Source organism: Chiloscyllium plagiosum, unplaced genomic scaffold (genome assembly GCF_037043375.1).
Source record: "Chiloscyllium plagiosum isolate Xiang-an unplaced genomic scaffold, Cpla_swu_hap1 HiC_scaffold_43, whole genome shotgun sequence".
Taxonomy (NCBI): domain Eukaryota; kingdom Metazoa; phylum Chordata; class Chondrichthyes; order Orectolobiformes; family Hemiscylliidae; genus Chiloscyllium; species Chiloscyllium plagiosum.
The window spans coordinates 6,983,692-7,008,058 of NW_028270181.1; the positions used below are offsets into that span (position 1 = coordinate 6,983,692).

At 44.6% G+C, this 24,367-nt stretch overlaps 1 long non-coding RNA gene across 1 annotated transcript; it reads right to left on the bottom strand.

Annotated features, from left to right (window-relative positions):
- Positions 1-1,840: 1,840 nt before the first annotated feature.
- Positions 1,841-21,991, bottom strand: LOC148137428 (uncharacterized). Its single transcript, XR_015754281.1, has 3 exons — positions 21,944-21,991; positions 5,292-5,457; positions 1,841-2,213 (listed from the first exon to the last, which is right to left on the bottom strand). It is a non-coding gene; the product is annotated as an uncharacterized LOC148137428 (long non-coding RNA).
- Positions 21,992-24,367: the final 2,376 nt, after the last annotated feature.

Genomic DNA, 24,367 nt, shown 5'->3' on the forward strand with positions numbered 1-24,367 from the left:
GTCTACAGCCTGTGTGTGGCTTCCCAAAGTGGGGGTCACCAGCTTTGAGGCTGCAGTAACCTCCAGAGGTCTCTGACTGATTTGTAAAAGGTGTATTCCGGCTTTAACAGGCAGGCCACCACCTTCCCAGGCTCCCCTGTTCCTACCATCTCCCCAGCTCACTCACGCAGGTCTCACTGCTCCTCTCATGGTTGTCTTTGTGAGGTGGGTGCGCCAGTGTTGGACTGGCGTGGACAAAGGCAGAAGTCACACAACACCAGGTTAGAGTCTGACAGGTTTATTTGAAATTAAGTGTCACTTCACCTGACAAAGGAGCAGCACTCTGAAAGCTTGTGATTTCACATAAACCTGTTGGACTATAACCTGCTGTCGTGTGGTCACTGAGGGGGGTCATGATTGGTTAAAGCCTCAAAATAGGGAAAGTAGGGTAAAGACTGGAGTGGATTACAGGGTGGGAATTTCCTGTTTCCTTTACCCTCTGTGTGGAAATGTGCTTGGCTAGAGTCACCTTTCTTGGTGACTTCTCTTTTGAAGATTGCACTCCCTTTTGTCTTGAGTTGGCGGGTGGTGTTGGAAATGTTAGCATGCTAGCACTCTCCACAGCTGCTGTGCTTAGTTTGCTGCCCAAATTCTGTTTATCTTCCTGTCACTGCATTTTAAATTATCCCGGCCACGTTGTTGAGTGAAAGAATGAACGGTATTATGTGGCTGTACATCCATGGGCATCGAGACAGAGCCAGGGAGTTCTTTAATTACAAACCCCCATCGTTATCTGCGATTTCTCCCAGATAAAACGAGACTGACTGATACTTAATTACTTGTTTTTTTTAAAGAAAGCTATTTACTGCGCTGTCAAGTTCCCCAAATCCACTGTCATTTTGCCTATTGTATCTGATTAAAACGTGATTGTGATGTTAATGTAATTGACAATGTGTTCCATTGCATGGCAGTTTAATTTATTAAAGGTAAAGGGGGAGCAGGTGGAACCATTATGTGTTGCTTCAAAATCACTTTTTAAATCTACGATATAACCAGTGAAACTGATGGGAGGTTTAAGAGAGGAAATTTCATCTGAAAAGGAGCATTGTCTTTTCAGGAACATTGCTTGGCAAAAGTCTGATTTCTGGTTGCCAAATGTTAATCCCAAACAGAGAAGAGCCAAGTGTTCTTGCAGCAAGAGAAATTAATAGCGCTCACCATCATAGGAACAGGAGGAGGTAATTCAGCCCGTCAAATGTACTGTTTCTGTCTTTCCATTCAGTTATGGGATGTGAGTGATGCTGGCTAAAACAGTATTTATTTCCCATCCCTAGGGCTCTTGTAGCGCAGTGGTACTGTCCCTGTTAGACTTGACCAGGTTCAAGACCAGCTGCTTCAGAAGCATGTGATAACATCTCTGATAGATTGATTAAAAACATAGGTTCAATTTTTTTTTAAATTGCCCATTCCTAATTGTGCTTGAGCAAGTGGCAGTGAACAGCATTCTTAAATCATTACAATTCTTGGGCACTAGGGACGCCAAACTGCGGTCAGGATGAGAGATTTTAAGAAACAGCAAAAAAAAAATTGAAAAATAATTGAGAGAAAGTAAAATACAAGAGAAAGCTCACGAACAGGAAAAGAGATAGCAAGAATTTCTACCAGAGTTTAAATAGAAGAAAAGGAGCTACATTAGTTTTTGTCCTCTACAGATTGAGTCTGGAGAATTGGTAATGGATAACAAATAGTTATGATGTAGAGGTGCCGGTGTTGGACTGGGTTGGACGAGGTCAAAAATCACACGACACCAGGTTATAGTCCAACAGGTTTATTCGTAATCACAAATAGTTAAGTGCTTGCTTTGTGCCCAGCACAGACTGGATGGGCCACAAGGCTTTTTCTGTGCTGTAGACCTGGATGACTGTCCATCAAGGACATGGCAGAGACTTTGAACTGGCATTTGATGGTCTTCCTGGAGGAAAACTTGGAAAACTTCCTTAAGATAATTGAAAATCAAGAGGTGAATAGGGAGCAGGGGACTTAAAGCATTCCACATCACCAAGGGAAAAGCTGCTGGAGAAGCTGTTAGACCGAAAGCCTGACAGATCCTCAGGTCCAGGTATCCTACATCCTGGGATCTCAAGGGGATCTTATAAGGTGGATCTCAGGAACATGTTTCTCCTTGTCGAAGAGAAAGTCTAACGAGAGCCACGGTTTAAAAATAAGTGGTGTTCCTGCAAGATAGAAACAAGGAGAATTTATTTCCATCAGAGGATTGCTAATCTGTGAAATTCACTGACACAGACAATAGTGGGGGCTGGGCTATTAAATCTCTGCAGTGCGGAAAGAGGCCATTCGGCTCATCAAGCCCACACTGACCCTCGAGCAGATATAAACAAGCACAATGTGTTTTTGCCCTTTGTCTCCTTCCTTAACCTGTGAGGAATGCAGGTGATGACTAATTTGATCTAACAGAAATTGAATTCTGCTTGTTTTGTCTCCACATCATAGGAAATTATAAATCATTCGCCATCATTTTTTAAAAATTGGCTGGCATGTCGCAAAGTACAAATAACCTGTTTCTTAATTGAGGGATAGATATAAGCCAGGACACAAGAGATAACATCCCAACTCTCCCTTGAAATAGTGACCAATGGATCCTTTATATCTACCATGCCCCACCCTCTCCCTGTCATCCTGCATTTCCCACCTGCTAATCCACCTAGCCTGCACACCTCTGGACGCTACAGGGCAATTTACCATGGCTAATCCACCTAAGCCACACACCTATGGACTGTTGGAGGAAGCCAGAGCACCCAGAGAAAACCCACACACATGCAGGGAGAATGTGTAAGCTCCACGCAGACAGTCAACCCAAGGGTGGAATCAAACCCAGGTTGCTGTGAGGCAGCAGTGCTAACCCCTGAGCCACCGTGCTGTCATGCACTGAATCTGTACAAGGCTGAGTTCAATGGATTTCTTCATAAACATGCGTGCTAAGGAAAGGGAGATGTAAACAAAAAAATAGAGACCACTTGCAGATCAGCCATGATCTTATCAAATAGTAGAGATAGTACCAAGTGCTGACCTCCTGCTCCAAAGGCCTGTGTTCCACTTCATGAAAAGAGCTGACACAAGCACAATCTATTTTTAGCCCTTTATCATTCCTTGACATTTTTGATCCATAAGAAATTGAATTCTCCTTCCTTATAGCGAATGTGAGACTTGTGATCATCAAAGGTCACACACGGAAAAGTGAATGGAATCGATCAGTCCAGTGTCAGCTGTGGCTCAGTGAGTGGCACTCTCACCTCTGTAATGGCCAGCTTCTGGGTTCAACTCCCACTCTAGGGTCCACAATGTTATGAAAAAGCCAAGGCTGATACTCTAGTGCAGCACCAAGGGAGCACTGTACTGCCAGAGGAGCTGTCTTTCAGATGTGATGTTGAACTGTGCTCCAAGAATCGTAAAGGACCCTCTGATCACTATGTCAAAGGAGCGTTGAGATGTTATTCTCTCATGTCCAGCATTATATCTATCCCTCAATCGAGCCCACAGAAACAGGATATTTGATCATTGCCACATGTCAACCAAAGTCATAATTATTTTTAAATGATGGTGAAGTATATATTATGCTGTGTTGTGGACACAAAACAGGCAGAATTCAATCCCTAAAGTGTCAGTGAAATCCACATGTATCCTCTGTATAAAAGCAGAATTTCACTTACCCAGGTTCCTGAGCGAGTGCTGATTGTACCTGTGCAGCAGATAACTGAAGTAGTTATTTGAATTATACGTGTTCCCTGTAATATATTTCCCAACATTCTTTGTTGGTATTGTCTCATTGTTGTAAAATACAATATTCACTTAGACATACCCAACTTGAATCTTGCTGAGGAGTGAAACATGATTCTGAAATCTCATCTTTCAATCCTCAGGAAGTTGCAAGAATGCCAAATTTTAAAAAGGTGACCACCGTAGAAAAAAAGGCTGCTGATTATTTGGCATGTCAACCCTGATTGGCTGAGATGTTATCATGAGGAAAGCAACAGGGAACTATTGGCTCCCAGGCTGCTAAGGTTTTGGATTAATTTTGATTTTTGGCATTCTTGTGTTTGTCCTGATGATTGCATGATGCAAAGCTTTGGCAAAGCAATTAAACATAATATCCTGTGACTCACCATGAGGAATGCCACAAGAGATTGATTTGTATATTGGAAAGAGTGACAAAACATAGCCCAGCTAACTTGGAAAAGCAAGAGTTTGCCTCCTAGTTTCCCCATCTCAGGGTTATGCTGTAATTTGGTATGTCCCAGAATTCCCAAGGTATTGTTTCTAGGATGTGTGTGAAAGTCTACTCTGCTCACTGTATAATTCTGTGAGTTGGAACTGTGTTTAAGAGGATCTGGTCCTCTAAGGTCACAGAGACTAATTGCTGTAAGTACCCTGGGGTCAATTACAGATTAATTTTTGTAGATGTAGAAAAGTTGCAAGATGTCAGCTACTTATAAATTTCAGACTCAAGGTCAGAGCATTCCAGTAAAATCAATTAACTTATAATTGACCGCAGTTTGAAATCACTCTATTCTGTCTTCTATAATTTTGGCACTTTGAAATGCGATGGGTGTTCCAAGAACTAAATGCATAGGGAGCATGACTCATTAATGTTTTATCATGGAAAGACTTAGCTGAAAGACAAATCAAACTCTTTATATTTGCCTTTAGCAACACCCTTGGATCTGGAAAGGCTTTCTACAGCGTAATGAGGCAGACAAAGCAGATGCTTATATTTGTTTCAGTAGCTAGTATTCCTCGGAATGGGTCACCACCCAGAAGCCGTGGCTTGAGGAGCCCCACTTCACTCAACCTCTTCCTGCATATCAAAAACAAAAGATCTTTCCCCCACCAATACTAATTTGCATTCTGACCCTCTCTTGCTTCCTGCTCTTTTTGGGTTTTTGCTCCTGTTACATTGTGGGCACCTTCCCTGGCCAACAAGTCATGGGCTGTGACTCAAGCCCTGCGTTTCCAGCTCTGAGATATGCCGGCAACTTTCTGCCCCACCGGGCCTCCTGTTCAGCAACAGAATGAGACAATCATTGCCCTTGACCTCAGGTTCAGTGAGTGCTACCTTTACAAACACGAGCTGCTGTGGGATTTTCCAGGATGGGACTGCTGCCAAAGCTGGTACCTGCACATGGCTCAGGGCTACCACAAGACCATAACAAATGGGAGTGGAAATAAGGCCATTCAGCCCATCGAGCCCACTCCACCATTCAATCATAGCTGGTAGGCATTTCAACGCCACTTACCCGCACTCTCCCCATATCCCTTAATTCCTTGTGAGATTAAGAATTTATCAATCTCTGCCTTGAAGACGTTTAACATCCCGGCCTCCACTGCACTCCATGGCAATGAATACCACAGGCCCATCACTCTCTGGCTGAAGAAATTATACTGACAGCAGCTGTGACATAACTAGAAAGAATGAGAGAGAACCTCATTGAAACTTGCAACATGCTTAAAAGGATAGACAGGGTAGACACAGATAAGACTCATCCCTGAATGGGGAGTCCTAAACCAGGGACACTGTTTAAAATTAAGGAGCATGCCATTTAGGACTGAGATGAGGTGATTTTATTTTGATACAAAGAATTCCAAACCTTTAGAATTCCCTACTCCAGAGAGCTGTGGAAACTCACTCTCTGGGGACATCTCATGCCAAGACTGATGGATTTCTGATGAACAATTTGTAAAGGGTCAAATAAAAGCCAAAATGCTGCGGACACTGAAAATCTGAAATTGTCTGTGGAGAGAGAAAGCAAAGTTAATATTTCAAGTTTGGTGTGACTCTTCAGTATGGTTTTGAAGTGTTACTTTGTAAAGGGTAATAGGGATAGTGCAGTGAGAGGCATTGAAGTGTTCAATCAGCTGTGATCGTATGAAATAGTGAGGCAGGTTTGACAGGCTGAATGGCCTACTCCAGTTCCTGTACCTATTTGAAATTTGAGTGCTTAGAAATTTGAATGCTTTTCGACTCCTGCAGTGGGGAAGCAACAATGATTTTGCTCCTAGTGTGTTTGGCAGCCTCTGAAACACCATCTTTGTTTTCCTTTTAATGCAGGCCATCGATGATGACTCACCACCAAACAACCAGATCACCTACAGCATTTTCAACACTTCACTTCTGAGCAACTACTTTGATATCAGGGTATCAGAGGGTTATGGGGGTAAGACCTTTGCTTCTGCCTTTGGACCAATACCTATGAGCATTTGGGCAATGGGTGTTTACGCATTGTAGTTGGCAATTGATATTTGTGATCACTCTCCAAATTTAAGACTGCCTGTCAGAAACCAGAGCCCGTAGCTCTGTTGTCTAATGCAAGTATTCAGGAGTACAAATGTGGCATCACTTCTAAGAAACCAGCATCGTCAGATAAAGAGTCTTCATTTGTGTAGGTAACCACTTTTTGCAACTGTAGTGCTTTACAACTATTGCAGTACAAGAAAAAGTGTTGTCATATAAAAACCCAGCAGCCAACTTGCACACAGCAAGCTCCCAGAACCGTGTTTTATGTCCAGGCAACCAGCTTTAGATGATGTTAGTCAGGAGATAAATGTTGAATGGGACATGGGGAAGAATGGTCTTTTCCTTTCTCATAATAGTATTTAGCACAGAGAGCAAACAGGGCCACAGTCCATCATTTCATAGGAAGCATCACAAACAATGTGGCACCCACTCTGTACTGCACTGTAAGTGTGGACATCAGTTTTTTTGTGCTGAGGTTTCTAGAGTGAAATGCAAAGGGAATCCTGCCAACACCTCTAATGTTAATCATCCAGAGCTTTGGTAAGTATGCTCTTTCTGAGCCTCTAACTGTTGTCAGTTCCCAAAAGCTGCACTCTTTCTCACTGCTGACTTCAGCTGGTGAAGGAGGGAGCAGATGGGCAATGACCATCTATCACCAATGATCTATCACGTAAAATGACCCAAAGAAAAGGAAAATATTCTCTTTGAAAGGTTTGCTCAAGTATTATCATAAATACAGTCACATTGCAACTGAAGGGTCATTATGTTCAGGTTTTCAGTTCAGTGTAATTACACACTGTGATTAAAAATAGATCCCTGTTGTGTTGTTCAAGCCAGAAAGTGTGTGCTAACAGTGTAATCACAGAAGCCTGGTTTGGACTGAGTGCTGTTGAAGTATTCACCTCACTTTTAGAGTGAAACTCAATGGACAGGATCGAGTCTAATCCTACACCTTCTGTGAATACTCTCTTATTGCTCGTGTGTGGACACCCAATTGTGGAAATGTCTCTGCAGTCCTTTTCTGTGCTTCTCAGCTTGTTCAATCTCCTGATTTCAAGTAAGATCAGTGATTGAGAACCAACAAACAAAGTTTTGTCGACTGCTCCCAATTCTCCACCAATCTACCAATCTAATCTACTCTGAAACCAAGCAGGAGATCAGATTAGGTTCCCTACAGTGTGGAAACAGGCCCTTCGGCCCAACAAGTCCACACCAACCCTCTGAAGAGTAACCCACCCAGACCTATTTCCCTCTGACTGATGCACCTAGCACTATGGGCAATTTAGCATGGCCAATTCATCTGACCTGCACATCTTTGTGACTGTGGGAGGAAACCGGAGCACCCAGAGGAAATCCACGCAGACATGGGGAGAATATGCAAACTCCACACAGACAATTGCCCAAGGCTGGGATCGAACCTGGGTCCCTGGCGCTGTGAGGCAGCAGTGCTAACTACTGAGCCACTGTGCCAGATGTTGAGTAATAAGGACCTGGTCAGGCCCTTCAGAACGGGGAGCCAACATCACGTGTTAAAGGGGCCTGACAGGGTGAGGTGCCGCACTGTCATTTCCCCTGGCTCAGGAATCTCAAGACAGGGTGGGGGTTCACGTTCCAAGAACGAGGGAGTTTGATCATTTGGGACTTGTGTCTTTGGGAATTCTCTACTGTAAAGAATCTACAGTCTCAATCATTGCGGATATTCGAGACAGAGACCAATCAATTTAAGGAAATGAAGGAATATGGGGGCAGGCAGGAAAAAGTGGTTGAGATAGTGAGTTGGCAATGATCTTATTCATTAAACAGCAGATCAGGTTCCTGGGGCCAAAGGGTCTGTCCCTTCCTTCAATTTCATGTGCTTTATAGCCTGGAAGCTTTGTGTGTAGAAGGTAACATCTCTGAAAGAAGTGTTTTCTTCTTAAAAAGATCCAAAATTAAAATAAGCTAGGCTAGTAGGTCCAAGACGGTCTCATCAGTGAAATAAATCAATCCATCATCTTTAGAAATACTCAAGGCATATTCCTAAATCGCATGCACATAAATTTTTTGCTGGAATCAGGTGGTTTATAAAAAGTCGTCTTAAGTCTTGTAATTCCCTATTCTTCAAACTTTGAGTTGTTACGGTCAAATTTAGCCCTCAACTAGCTGCTGCGTCTATCCTCTTGACAGTAACTAACATAAAGTACAGGAAGATCTGGATAAGCAGGGAAAAGTCTATCTTCCTATATATATATGTCTGATGTACTTTTCATGTCTGTCAAGGCTCCTGCATCACATCAACTACTTCAGAGATTGAAAGCTTTGTATTCACAGATCTGCTACAAATCACAGCTGATTGTCTTTTTTTAAAGCCCTTAATCTACGAATTGACACTTTTACCGATAGCCTTGAAATTATCATTGATGCAAATACTTTAAATACTCATATGTTGAACCTCTGTAAATTCTCAACTCATGTTTTAAATTAATTAAAAGTATTCCCTGGTATAAGTTCATGTCTCTGCAAGTTTATTAATTAAAAAGACTATTGATTTTTACATCACGTGAAGAAATTAAACTGCTCACAGTTACTGGGAATGCAAACGTAAAATGTAAAAAGGTAATATACTGTTGTGTTAACTTCCATGGCTGGTGACTTTTATGAAGTATTGACCAGCAATAATCTTCCCCAATGTCTGTGTCTGTTCCAGTTATTACCGTCACAAGGCCTATTGACTTCGAGCAGGTTCCAGGAGGGTTTATCTATTTGACCATCATGGCAAAAGATGCTGGGACCCCTCCTCTATACAGTACAGTCCCTGTGACTGTGGAAGTTTTTGTAAGTACTTATTAATCTATGTTGTCAGCTTTTCCATTAACTGTAGCAAACCTGGTTCGTTCAGGGCCACTGTTCAAGATTAGTCAAGGCCCTGTTATCTCCCGCAAGGCAGCTGTTGGATCTCAATCAATACTTCTATAGGGATGAATGTTATGCTACTGGTAAACAAAAGTGGGGAGGCTGTGATATAGTGGGCTACAAACCTAGAACTCCAGGTTAAGAATCTCGGCGGCATGAGTTCAAATCCCATCGTGGTAGACTGCCAGATCTGAATGAAATAAAAGCTGGATTAATGGTGACCACATTGCCAATGTCGATTGTTGGGAAAGACCACCTGCTCTATCGATGCCTACCATCTGCTGTCCTTACCTGGTGTGGCCTACACGTGACTCCAGACCTGGAGCGCAATGCCTTAACTGCCCTCTGAAAATTAATCAGGCCAATGGCAATTCAGGTTGCACAACAAATATTGACCTTTCCAGCAATGTCCATATGCCACACAAACAGAAAGAAAAGAAACACTTGTAATCATATAGGATCTGTCAACCATGTGGCCTTGCAAGGTAATTATTTGATTTTGAAATGTTATCTTCTAGGTAACTGGGAGTTGTTTAGCTCAGTGGACTGGACAGCTGGTTTGTAATGCAGTGTGTTACAATTCCAGCTGAGGTTACCAGGAAGGACTCTCCTTCTCAACCTGTCCCCTCACCTGAGGTGTGGTGACTCGCAGGTTAAACCACCAGTAACTCTCTTGCTATTTCATGAGAGAGCTGACAAGTAACACTCATGCTACACAAATGCCAGAATATGTCTTCTATCAATAAGAGACAATCTAACCATTGCCTCTTGACATTCACTGGTGTTACAGTCACTGAATCCCCCACTGTCAACATCCTGGGGGTTAGCATTGAATTCCAACTAGACTCACCACATAAACACAGTGGCTACAAGAGCAGGTCAGAGACTAGCAACACTGAAGTGAGTCACTCACCTCCTGACACCCCAAAGCCTGTCCACTATCTACAAGGCACAAGTTAGCAGTGTGATGGAATGCTCCCAATTTGCCTGGTGAGGGCAGCTCCAAAAACTTAAGAAACTTGCCACCATCCAGGACAAAGGGACCTGCTTGATTGGCAACACATCCACTCCTTCCACCACCAACACTCATTAGCAGCAGTGTGTACTATCTACAAGATGCACTGCAGAAGTTCACCAAAGATCCTCTGACAGCACCTTTCCAACCCACGACCATTTCCATCTAGAAGGACAAGGGCAGAAGATACATGGGAACACCACCCCCTGTAAGCATCCCTCTGAGCCACTCACCATCCTGACTTGGAAATGTATCATCGTTCCTTCATTGTCATTGGGTCAAAATCCTGGAACTCCCTCCCACATGGCATTATGGGTGAACCCACAGCAAGTGAACTGCAGTGGTACAAGAAGGTAGCTCATCACCACCTTCTCAAGGGTAAGTAGGGACGAGCAATAAATGCTGGACCCAGCCAGAGATGCCCACATCCCACAAATGAATTTTAAAAAGAGCCAGTTATGAGTGTGGTGATGGTGGTGGTAGGGAGGCTCTTTTTGTTTTAATCTTTCTCGTCGTCGACAAACTGGGGGAGCACTGACTGTAGCTCTTCAGTCAGCAACTCCATCTCCCACTGACAGCAAACCTCCCCCCTCCCCCCGACCAGGAGTTTGGGCATTGGCATACCTCTCAGGAATGACAGTTCTAGGCTTACAACTTTCAAATATTAGTTTCGGATTTGAATTCTCTTAAAGTCAAGGTGAGACTGTTAGCAAATGAACAAAGTTTCATATGATCTCATGCTAAGCTGCTCATTCGGGAACCCTGGGCAAGTCAGGAATTGAATGGAATTCTCACTGAGTTGGCATCTGCTGGCACAGGCCTCATGATATTATCGCTGGACTGTTAATCCAGAGACCCAGGAAACTTTCGGGGGATGGGGATTTGAATCCTGCCATGGGAAGATGTTAGAATACAGAAATAATCTAGAAATAAGGTTCTAATGATGACCATGAAATCACTGCCTATTGTCAGGAAACATCTCAACTGGTTCACTAATGTCCTTGAGGGAAGGAAATCTGCCATCCTTACCTGGTCTGGCCCACATGTGACTCCAGACCCACAGCAATGTGGTTGACTCTTACTTGGGCAATGAATGTTGACCCTAGCCAGTGATGCTCACATCCTGTTAAGTGGCGATGAGTAGTGATCTTTTGGAGTAAGTTTTGTCGGCTTCTCATGAAAGTTTCATAAAGCGTTGTCATTCTTTAAAGGGTCGAGATGGTGGGTTTTGTTATGAATTAAACCTGGAATCTCAAGTCTCAATGAGCTCACCTCAAATCAAACTCCAGAGTAAAAGATACTGTTCATTCAGTAACTGAGATGCAGTGGGGTAACTTCAACATGTCTGCCTTTTGATTAGGAGCATGGCAGCTTGCCAAAGTGAAATGATAACTTAACAGCGACTCATAGCGGCAATTTATAAATTATTCTTCATTTCTGTCTCTGTATCTTCATTCCACAATCATCTTTGTTGTGCTCCAGTTCTGGGGAGCTGATGCTCAGGTATCTGGTTTCGTTGAGGATGACACATATGGGTAACCAGAGCTGAAAAATGTGTTGCTGGAAAAGCGCAGCAGGTCAGGCAGCAGCCAAGGAGCAGGAGAATCGACGTTTCGGGCATAAGCCCTTCTTCAGGAATGAGGAGGGTGTGCCAAGCAGGCTAAGATAAAAGGTAGGAAGGAGGGACTTGGGGGAGGGGCGTTGGGAATGCGATAGGTGGAAGGAGGTTAAGGTGAGGGTGATAGGCCGGAGAGGGGGTGGGGGCGGAGAGGTCGGGAAGAAGATTGCAGGTTAGGAAGGTGGTGCTGAGTCTGAGGGTTGGGACTGAGATAAGGTGGGGGGAGGGGAAATGAGGAAGCTGGAGAAATGTGCCACGGGGCGGCTGAACACTTTAACTCCCCCTCCCACTCCGCCCAGGGACATTCAGGTCCTTGGCCTCCTCCATCACCAGACCATGGCAACACGGCGCCTGGAGGAAGAGAGCCTTCATCTTCCGCCTAGGAACCCTCCAACCACAAGGGATGAATGCAGATTTCTCCAGCTTCCTCATTTCCCCTCCCCCCACCTTTTCTCAGTCCCAACCCCCGGATTCAGCACTGCCCTCTTGACCTGCAATCTTCTTCCCGACCTCTCCGCCCCCATCCCCACTCCGGCCTATCACCCTCACCTTGACCTCCTTCCACCTATCGCATTCCCAACGCCTTTCCCCCAAGTCCCTCCTCCCTACCTTTTATCTTAGCCTGCTTGACACACCCTCCTCATTCCTGAAAAAGGGCTTATGCCCGAAACGTCGATTCTCCTGCTCCTTGGATGCTGCCTGACCTGCTGCGCTTTTCCAGCTACACATTTTTCAGCTCTGATCTCCAGCATTTGCGGTCCTCACTTTCTCCCAGATGGGTTACCAGACCTGCTTTGCATAATTACTGTCATTGTGACTTAACGCCTTATTGATTCTTAATTTGAAAGTCTGTTTTGGAAGAAAAAGGCTGTGTCTGTACCATGCTGAGTGCCTGTGATCAAGCCAGATAGCGGGGACTGCCACAACGCATGGTCTGCTCTCAGTTTTAGACAGTGTGTTCTGAATGAATCTCTTGTTAATTGTGGCCCTGTTTTTAAACAATAAGTGGTTCTGCTTCCACTGTGCAAGTAAACTGTTTCAATCTGCCTTTGATCAATCTTTTAGCTCAGTGTACAACTTGCACAGTTTGCTAAATAGAGTCTTTGAGATGTACAGCACAGAACAGACCCTTCAGTCCAACTCGTTCAAGCCAACCAGACATCCTGAATTCATTTAGTCCCATTTGCCAGCAAATGTCCCATATCCCTCTAAACGTTTCCTATTCATGCATCCATCCAGATGCCTTTTAAATGTTGTAATTGTACCAGCCTCCACCACTTCCTCTGGCAGCTCATTCCATACACGTACTACCCACTGTGTGAAAAGGTTGCCCCGTAGGTCCCTTTTAAAGCTTTCCGCTCTCACCCCAAACCTATGCCCTGTAGGTCTGGACTCCCCCACCCCAGGGAAAATTTGCCTTGTATCAGATTTAGGTGTGTTTCTATATGTTCTGAAGTTCCTGAGATGAACCAGGATTTTCCAAAAACTCGGTATATGTTCCCAACATTTCTGTCCAGGCATCAATTGATGATCTCACTGATCACATGGCACCCATTTGTATGGAGACAGGGAACGTTCTTTACTATGTCCCAGTTTGGGGAGCTGATGCTATTTTATTGGGTTTCAGCTGTGGAAGATACGGCTGAATTGTCATACAGGTAGTTTTGCTATAACGCACATTTCATCAGCTTGAATTGGCTATAACGCGATTGATGAATGTGGACATTGTTTGAATAACATGAACTTTCTGTTGAATGGGCATAGCGATTTTCTATTAGTGATCTTCTCCAGCGTGATTTTCTGTAGTGCATGGTCACAGAGAAACACAACTGTCTCATTATAGCAGAATGACCTGTACCTACTTTACATAGTTACCCGTGAGTGCAGCTTAGCACAGAGTTGAGATTGAACTGCAACCCGCCTTCTCTTGGTTACATCTCAGGAACTTTAGGACATATGTAAACAGATCTAATTCTGAGGTAAAAACAATGACTGCAGATGCTGGAAACCAGATTCTGGATTAGTGGTGCTGGAAGAGCACAGCAGTTCAGGCAGCATCTGAGGAGCAGCAAAATCGACGTTTCGGGCAAAAGCCCTTCATCAGGTATAAAGGCAGAGAGCCTGAAGCGTGGAGAGATAAGCTAGAGGAGGGTGGGGGTGGGGAGAAAGTAGCATGGAATACAGTAGGTGTGTGGGGGAGGGGATGAAGGTGATAGGTCAGGGAGGAGAGTGGAGTGGATAGGTGGAAAAGAAGATAGGCAGGTAGGACAAGTCATGGGGACAGTGCTGAGCTGGAAGTTTGGAAGTAGGGTGAGGTTGGAGAAGGGGAAATGAGGAAACTGTTGAAGTCCACATTGATGCCCAGGGGTTGAAGTGTTCCGAGGCGGAAGATGAGGCGTTCTTCCTCCAGGCGTCTGGTGGTGAGGGAGCAGCAATGAAGGAGGCCGAGGACCTCCATGTCCTCAGCAGAGTGGGAGGGGAAGTTGAAATATTGGGCCACAAGGCGGTGTGGTTGATTGGTGCGGGTGTCCCGGAGATGTTCCCTAAAGCGCTCTGCTAGGAGGCGTGCAACACAACTAGCAAGTTGTACATTGAGCTAAAAGATTGATGAAAGGCGGACTGAAACAGTTTATTTGCAAAGTTAAAAATCACACAACATCAGGTTATAGTCCAACAGGTTTTAATTGGAAGCGCTAGCTTTCAGAGCGACACTCCTTCATCAGGTGGTTGTCACCTGATGAAGGAGCAGCGCTCCGAAAGCTAGTGCTTCCAATTAAACCTGTTGGACTATAACCTGGTGTTGTGTGATTTTTAAGTTTTGTACACCCCAGTCCAACACCGGCATCTCCAAATCATATTTGCACAGTAAAAGCAGAACCAGTCACTGATTTTTTAAAAAAGGCCCACAATTAGCCACACTTGAGCCACTGAAGCCCCAGGTGTTGTCCGACTGGTCATCCAGTGGGCGGCACGGTGGCACAGTGGTTAGCACTGCTGCCTCACAGCTCCAGAGACCTGGGTTCAATTCCCGCCTCAGGCGACTGACTGTGTGGAGTTTGCACGTTCTCCCCGTGTCTGCGTGGGTTTCCTCCGGGTGCTCTGGTTTCCTCCCACAGTCCAAAGATGTGTAGGTCAGGTGAATTAGCCATGCTAAATTGCCCGTAGTGTTAGGTAAAGGGTAAATGTAGGGGGTGTGGGTGGGTTGCGCTTCGGCGGGTTGGTGTGGACTTGTTGGGCCGAAGGGCCAGTTTCCACACTGTAAGTAATCTAATCTAATCTAATCCTTTTATTGAATCAGGAAGCAGTCTGTCACCCGCAATCATATTGTTTTAAAAAATCAAAGAACTGTGGATGCTGGAAATCAGGGTCAAAAGCAGCTGGTGAAATTCAGCATCCGTGGAGAGAAAGTAGACATTCAAATCCAGTGATTTCAGGCTTTCAGGATTACAGGTATCTCCATCATGTGTAAACCTCCTGAGTCAGCTGCTCTTGCCACATCCTGAGATCCACACTCAGACCATACGTCACCACATGTACACTCTCAACCCCTCTCTCCATCAGCACCACCTCACACTGGCTCAGAGCAGCCCTTCTCCCCCTGCTCCCAGTTCCACTTCATTCAACAGATCTATAGAAAGGTCACTTGACTCAATATGTTTACTCTGCTTTCTCTCCACAGATGTTGCCAGACCTGCTGAGTTTCTCCAGCAATTCCTGTTTTCGATCCACAGCTCTTCATTTGGTTTCCATTGTTCAACGCAAACTCCATCAGGGACATGTTGTTTGCAGATGACAGGGCACTAGCAACACACTTGAAAGATCAACTGCAACACCTCATGGACAGTTGCTCAAGAGCCTGCCAGGACTTCAGCTTGACACTCAGCCTGAAGAAGACCAACGTGTTGGGTCAAGGTGTTGAGCACCCCCCCCTCCCTCCCCCTCCCCCCCCCCCTCCCCACTCCCGCCATTACTATCAACAACTACATAGTGGGGGTAGACCATGAATTTACAAACGTTGGCTCCACCGTCACAGTCTCTCCCTAGACTCTGAGATCGACAGACATATCGCACGATCAGCGTCAACATTTGTCAGGCTGACAGAAAGTCTGGAAGAGCAGAAAGCTGATGACGCACACCAAGGTTGCCATCTACAGGACCTGCGCCCTCAGCACACTGCATTACGGCAGCGAGTCCTGGAGCCTCTACTCACAAGAGCGGCGTCTCAATTCCTTCCACTTGCACAGCCTAAGTCACATCCTGGACATCAAGTGGATTCACTGAGTCACCAACAATGAGGTCCTGGCCCACGCCCAGATACCCAGTCTCTTCACTCTGCTCCAACAACGCTATCTCCACTGCATGTCAGACAGGAGGATCCCAAAAGACCTGCTGTGGGGGAACTGGCCTTCAGCAAGAGAGCATAAGGCGGCCCTATCTTCATTTTGAGGGACATGAAGTCACTGAACATGAACGTCGAGAGGTGGGACATTATAAGCGATCGCTCTGGCTGGAGGCAGGAATTACACAGAGGCCGAACAAGAGGTTTGCTGCTGAAGAAAAGCCCACCCGCCGATTAAACAACACCAAGACAACACCGGAGGACAGCACCTTCACATGCAGTCTCTGCAGCGGAAGCTGCCACTCCCGTGTAGGCCTCAATAGCCACAACAAATGCTGCTCGACCAATAAAGATTGAAACAGGACTTCCCACGCACAGATTCATGGTCTCACGACACTAACGGATGCCATCACCATACCACCAGCTTTGAATTGGAAAGACAGGCCATTTTCATTTCTTCAGAGATGTTATTGCACACCTCTGGAGCTGTTGGGGAATTGAATCCAGGTTTCCTGGCTCAGAGATACCGTGGAGCCTCAATAACCCAAGTGAAATAAACACAATCCAGAGATTCTGTTAGACAGCTTTGAATTAGTGAGTTTTCAGAAGATTTGTAGCTCAGATTGAGGTTCTGGATGTAGGTTTGCTCGCTGAGCTGGAAGGTTCATTTTCAGACGTTTCGTCACCATTCTAGGTAACATCATCAGTGAGTCTCCGGTGAAGCACTGGTGACATGGCCTGCTTTTTATTTATGTGTTTAGGTTTTCTTGGGTTGGTGATGTCATTTCCTGTGGTGATGTCATTTCCTGTTCTTTTTCTCAGGGGGTGTTAAATGGGATCCAAGTCAATGTGTTTGTTGATAGATTTCCGGTTGGAATACCATGCTTCTAGGAATTCTTGTGCATGCCTCTGTTTGGCTTGTCCTAGGATGGATGTGGTGTCCCAGTCGAAGTGGTGTCCTTCCTCATCTGTATGTAAGGATACTAGTGAGAGTGAGTCATGTCTTTTTGTGGCTAGTTGATGTTCATGTATTCTGGTGGTTAGTTTTCTGCCTGTTTGTCCAAAGTAGTGTTTGTTACAGTTCTTGCAAAGTATTTTGTAAATGACATTATTTTGGCTTGTTGTCTGTGTAGGGTTTTCAAGTTCATTAGCTGCTGTTTTAGTGTGTTGGTGGATTTATGGGCTACCATGATTCCAAGAGGTCTGAGTAGTCTGGCAGTCATTTCCAAGATGTCTTTGATGTAGGGGAGAGTGAGCAGGGTTTCTGGGCATGTTTTGTCTACTTGTTTGGGTTTGTTGCTGAGAAATCGGGGAACTGGTCCATTGGGTACCCGTTCTTTTTGAACTCACTTCAGGTGATTTTCCTCTGCTCTTCGTAGTTCCACTGTGCTGCAGTGTGTGATGGCTCGTTGAAATAATGTTCCGATGCAGCTCCATTTATGGATGTTGGGATGATTGTTTCTGTGGTTCAGTATTTGGTCCGTATGTGTTGTTTTCCTGTAGACCCTGGTTTGAAGTTTCCCGCTCTACTGTGACATCTAGGAATGGCAGTTTGTTGTTGTTTTCCTCCTCTTTAGTGAATTTTCTGCCAATAAGGGTATCATTGATGGCCCTGAAGGTTTTCTCTAATTTGTTCCGTTTAATGGTGGCAGAGGTGTCATCTACATAACAGACCCAAAGTTTGGGTTGGATGGTTGGCAGAGCTGTTTCTTCGAGTCTCTGCATTACTGCCTCTGCTAAGAATCCTGATGTTGGAGATCCAGTGGATGTTCTGTTAGTTTGTCTGTAGGTTTTGTTGTTGAAGGTGAAATGTGTGGTAAGGCATAGGTCCACTAGTTTGATGATATTGCCCTTGCTGATGAAGTTGGTGGTGTTTGATGTACATGTCTTTGGTTCATCTAATAGTGTAGTCAGTGTTTCCTTGGCCAGGTTGACGTTAGTGGATATGAATAGGGCTGTTACATCAAAGGAGACCATTATTCCATCCTCTTTGATGGTCTTCAGGAATTCTTGGGTGGAGTGGATGGAGTGGTGTGAGTCTTCTATTAAGTGTTTTAGTCTTTGGTATAGCTCCCTGGCCATTCTGTAAGTTGATGTTCCAGGTAGCGAGACTATGGGTCTTAGGGGGGCTCCTGCTTTGTGAATTTTGGGTAATCCATAGAAGCATGGTGTGTTGGATCCATCTGGTTTAATTTTTTCGCAGTTGTCTTATTTATTTCTGCAGATTACTGAAGTTTTTTGAGTAGGGCTGTGATTCAGTTCTCTAGTTGTGGGATCGGGTCTATCGTCATTTATTGGTAAATGTTGGTCTCGGCAAGTAGTGCGTTCACTTTCTCAGGGTAGTCTCCTTGATTTAAATGACTGTCAAGCATGCTTTGTCTGCAGGTGGGATAACAATGTTTTTATCCTTTTTTTAGTCTTTCTAGCGCTTTCCTTTCTTGTGTATTGAGTGTGTTTCCTTCCATTTTCCTGCTTTACATTGATGCGACTGTCTGTCTGATGGTTTGCTGGGTTTCTTCTGTGAACTCATGGCCTTTAGTGTTGTTTCTAATGCTGCTACGAAATCTTTCTTGTCCGCAGCCTGGCAGTTGCAATTTAATCCTCTTACTAAGACGACTTTTTCAGTGTCTGTTAAGGGTCAGTCAGATACTTTTTTATCCATGCTTGTCTGTGTTGTCATTTTGTATAAATTTGTCTAGGTTTTTTCTGCAGGTCTAGTTTTTTCAGTTTCTGTGTTTGTCACTGTCTATTGTCTATGGCTTGTTGTACTTTATCTGTCCATTCATGGTGTGTTTTATTAGTGGGTAAAGCTTTTTGGCGGGAAATTTCCCTGGTTGTATTTACAGAGTATGTTGTGGCCATTTTGCTCTGCTATTCTTTTGGCAAGTGGGGTGTTAAGGGAGGTTTGTATTTAAGACATTTAGGTAGTAGCTGTTTCCTTAGGCATTCATGCAAGAAGTACATAGTGCTCTGACGGATGGCATTGGTTTCACATTTTTGGGCCAGTTTTAGCATATTGTGTCCATAGGTGTTAGTGAGTTTTGAGAAGATTGAGGTTCTCGATGTAGGTTTGCTCACTGAGCTGGAAGGTTCATTTTCAGACGTTTCATCACCATACTAGGTAACGTCATCAGTGAGCCTCCGATGAAACACTGGTGGTATGGCCCACTTTTTATTTATGTGTTTAGGTTTCCTTGGTTGGCGATGTAATTTCCTGTGGTTATGTCATTTCCTGTTCTTTTTCTCAGGGGATGATAAATAGGATCCAAGTCAATGTATTTGTTGATAGAATTCGGGTTGGACAAGCCAAACTGAGACACAGGCGAGAATTCCTAGAAGCATGGCAGTCCAACCAGAACTCTAACGACAAACACATTGATTTACCACTCCCTGAGAAAAAGAAAAGAAAATGACATCACTAACCCAAGGAAACCTGAACATATAAATAAAAAGTGGGCCATACCACTAGTGCTTCACTGGAGGCTCACTGATGATGTTACCTAGTATGGTGACGAAACGTCTGAAAACGAACCTTCCAGCACAGCGAGCCAACTTACATCCAACAGCTCTGAATGTTTTTAACACAACCAAATCACCATGATTCTAATTAAATTCACAAACAGAAAGCTAGCCCTTTATATTTTCTAATCAATGTGTTTGGAAATGTTGTGAGACACCTCAGGAGCAGGTAGAATTTGAACACCAGTGTCCTGGTTCAGAGGTAGAGCACTACCACTGCACAATAAGACCCCAGAAAGACAGCCCTTAAAGGTATGCTCCAGCAAGCATTAGTCACTCTCAATAACCTCTGGACCATGTCCTCGTTCTTTCTTAAAGAGACCATCATTTAAAACCATCATTACAACATTAACTTTATTTTATTGTTTTTCTGCTTTTATGCTAAGAATATTGTAGTGGTGAACTTCTTAACTGATTTCATTATTTCTCTATTTCTGTAACTAAGATTTTGTACCTGGGTTCTTTGGACTTAAGATGGCGACGTGTGTGGCATCATTGCACACTTCTCACTGTACTCTTGTACTTCATGCCTGAGTACATGGGACAATAAAACCTAAATCCAAATCTAATTGGGATTGGGATTCCTTGCCTGATCCTGTTCTTTCCAACTCCCACTTCCTGTTCAAGATGGTGCTTCAAAATCAAGCCTTGTCACCAAACCTGTAGTTCCCCAGCTCCTGCCCCAATTCCAAGATGGACTTCTTTTTAACTCATCACCAATTGGTTCTCATATTATACATCTGTTGAGTGCCTTTTGATGTTTCTTTGTTACAGGCACATATTTAAATATAAGTTACACATTTGTTGATTTATGCACAACTTATTTCCCATTAATCAGATAAAGTTATAGGCACACTGTGATTGCACTGGAGAGAGTACAGAGGTGATTTACCAGGATGTTTTCTGGTCTGGAGAGCTTCAGATATGAGGAGAGATTGGTCAGATTGGGTTTGTTTTCCTTGGAGCAGAGGCAACCAAGGGGGGGATATGATTGGGATGTGTAAGCTCATGAGGGATGCAGATAGGGGAAATAAGAAGAAACATTGCCCCTTGAAGGAGAGATGAATGACTGGGGATGGTTCAATTTACAGTAAAGGGCAGAAAGATTTGAGGGGATGTGAGGAAAAAGATTTGTCGAGCAGAGGGTGATGGGAATTTGGAACTCACTGCTTGTGAGGGTGGTAGAAGCAATCGCTCTCTTAACATATAAAAAGTATTAGATGTGCAGTTGCGATGCCAAGATACATAAAGCTATGGAAAGTTTTGGAAAATGGGATATGAATAAGTAGGTTTTGACCAGCACATATTTGATGCACCAAAGAATCTCCTTTTGCTCTGTAGACCTCAATGGTTCGATGATTGTGAAAAAGTGTTCAGCACCTGGAGTGGGTATCAGCTGCTCAGGTCTTCACTGTCTCCACTTCTCAACTCATTATGCAACAGTGCACAAACAAATAAGAATCAAATCCTTAAAACTCTGTATCCGAAGACTCAAGCCAAACCTTGTCAAAAATAATGCTTTGCTGCTGCACCTTCCGCAGATCGTTAATCAGTTCATGGCTTTCCCTGCCAGCTTTCAGCTAGAATAAACCCATGGATAAGCCCGGCAAGTTCTGTTTGCTGAATAAAAACTGAAAGAACGGCGGATGCTGTAGATCGGAAACAGAAGCAGAAACTGCTATAAAAGCTCAGCAGGTCTGGCAGTATCCCTGGAGAGAAATCAGAGTTAATGTTTCAGGTAAAGTGACCCCTCCCCAGAACTGCTCTGGAGGAAGAGTCTGAGGAAGGATCACATGACCTCAAACGTTAACTCTTGATTTCTCTCCTCAGATGCTACCAGACCTGCTGAGCTTTTCCAGCAATTTCCGTTTGCTGTTTAGATTAGATTAGATTACAATACAGCGTGGAAACAGGCCCTTCGGCCCAACAAGTCCACACCGACCCGCCGAAGCACAACCCACCCATACCCCTACATTTACCCCTTACCTAACACTACGGGCAATTTAGCATGGCCAATTCACCTGACCTGCACATCTTTGGACTGTGGGAGGAAACCGGAGCACCCGGAGGAAACCCACGCAGACACGGGGAGAACGTGCAAACTCCACACAGTCAGTCGCCCGAGTCGGGAATTGAACCCGGGTCTCTGGCGCTGTGAGGCAGCAGTGCTAACCACTGTGCCACCGTGCAACCAGACTGTTGTTTTCTGTCCGATGAAAAGAACCCTACAGAAAATAATATTGGAGAAACGCTGTTGTTTGGAATACTAACCAGTAGTTCTGCTGTCAGTAGTGTTGGGGATGAATCACTGGACACGCAGCCTGAGAGAGGTTTGGAACTCTCTTCAGAAAAAAGCAACTGGTGTTTGACTAATTGTGAACTTTAGATCAAAGGTTGGTGTACTTTGTTTTGTTAACCAAATATATCAAAGGATATGGGGCAAAGTTTTTTTAAATTTAATCAGGAGATGCAGGCATTTCTGGATGAGTCAGCATTTATTGCCCATCCTTAGTTGTTTTTTTACTTCAAAAATATTCTTTACTCATAAAAAAATCTTTGTTATGTATGTATTTTATATACACACAAAGTCATAAAGGCAGTTCAGGTCTATACAGTAGCATATAAAAAAAACAAACATTGACCCTATCCAACAAACCAAAAGCATCTCTTACTTGAACCAGACTATATTTACTTGCATTGGAGGTGCTTGGAAGGTCCAATAACTGAACAGATTCCCATTTATCTTCAGCAGGAAGACCTCAGACCGTGGTCTCCCCCCACTGCACCTTGGCAGCAGCTGCCCCAAGCTTTATTGCGTCCCTCAGCACGTAATCCTGGACCTTGCAATGTGCCAGTCTGTGACACTCAGTCAAGGTCAACTAGTTACTCCTGAACCCCAATGGCTGCAATTCATGGGCTGCAGGGTGACCCACAATGGTGTTCAGGAAGGAGTTGCAAGTTTTTAATCCAGCCACACTGAACAAAGAGTGATTTATTTCCTAGCTGGGATGGGTATGTGGAATTAGGGGCTTCAAAGGACTGAATTGCTTCTTCTTGTTCCTGTGATCTACAAACTTGTGGTCTTCATGTGGAATAAAAACATGGAAATGTTCTCCTCAAACAGCCTGGGAAACCACTGGATGTTGTAGTGAAGGAATGTCATCTTAAATGGGCTAAATGACCTTCCTCTTTCACTGTCTATCTTCAGTTCCAGCCTGCTGCCGAACCTTCTTTACCCTCTCAAACAACCAACTTGTACTGAGCTGTCAAACCCATGCTTTTCCGCCAGGTTACATTGACTTGTAGCAAGGTCAGACAGTCCATCAACTGATCTGTCTCCATGATTAGAAAGCTGGGCAGCTGTTGTTTAGTTTAATTTGCTTTGAGGCATTTAAACTGAAAGGAATTGACCAAGCTGCTTCAGAAATAAAATTTGCTTTCGAATGTTGTTCGTAAAGCTGCAGGTTGAAGTGGTGAGCAGTGTACTGGAGAAGCAAGCATACAAAATTGGGAAAACTGTTCCTGATTAAATTGAATCATTTGGACAAGTGTGTTGCTGGAAAAGCGCAGCAGGTCAGGCAGCATCCAAGGAGCAGGATACTGCCTGACCTGCTGCGCTTGTCCAGCAACACATTTTTCAGCTCTGATCTCCAGCATCTGCAATTGTCACTTTCTCATTTGGACAAGTGACTTGTTTGGTTAATGAGGAGGCTGCGAGATGTTGCTTGCAGTTTGTTTAGATGTCACTTAGTGTTGCCCATTGAATGATTTATATTTACCTAGCTCTTTTCACAAGCTCTGAATATCCCAAAGTTCTTCATAGTAAAGAGTGTGGTGCTGGCAAAGCACAGCAGGTCAGGAGGAGCAGGAGAATCAATGTTTCGGGCATAACCCCTTCATCAGGAATGAGGCATGTGGGCTGGGGAGGGGGCTAAGAGATAAATGGGAAGGGTATGGGGCTTGGGGGGGAGGTAGCTGGGAATGCGATAGGTGGCTGAAGGTGTGGGAGAAGGTGATAGGTCGGAGAGGAGGGTGGAGCGGATAGATGGGAAAGATGATGGACAGGTCAGGAGGGCGGTGCCAAGTTGGAGGTTTGGGACTGGGAGAATGCGGGGGTAGGTGAAATGAGGAAACTGGGGAAATCCACATTAATCCCATATGGTTGGAGGGTCCCAAGGCAGAAGATGAGGTGTTCTTCCTCCAAGCATCGGGTGGTAACGGTCTGGCAATGGAGGAGGCCCAGGATCTGCATATGGAGTGGGAGGGGGAGTTAAAGTGTTCAGCCACGGAACGGTGCGGGTGTCCCAGAGATGTTCTCTGAAATAATCCGCAGGTTGGTGTCCTGTCTCCCCAATATAGAGGGTGCAACAGATACAGTAGATGACATTGGTGGAGGTGCAGGTAAATTTCTGTTGGATGTGGAAGGATCCCTTGGGGCCTTGGACGGAGGTGAGGGGAGTGGTGTGGGCACAGGTTTTGCTCTTCCTGAGGTGGCAGGGAAAGGTGCCAGGAGCAGGGTGTGGGCTGGTGGGGGGTGTGGACCTGACAAGGGAGGCACGGAGGGAATGGTCTCTCCGGAACACTGATAGGGGTCAGGAGGGAAATATATCTCTGGTGGTGCGTTCCGTTTGTAGGTGGCAGAGGATGATGCGTTGTATGCGGAGGTTGCTGAGGTGAAAGGTGAGGAGCCGGGGG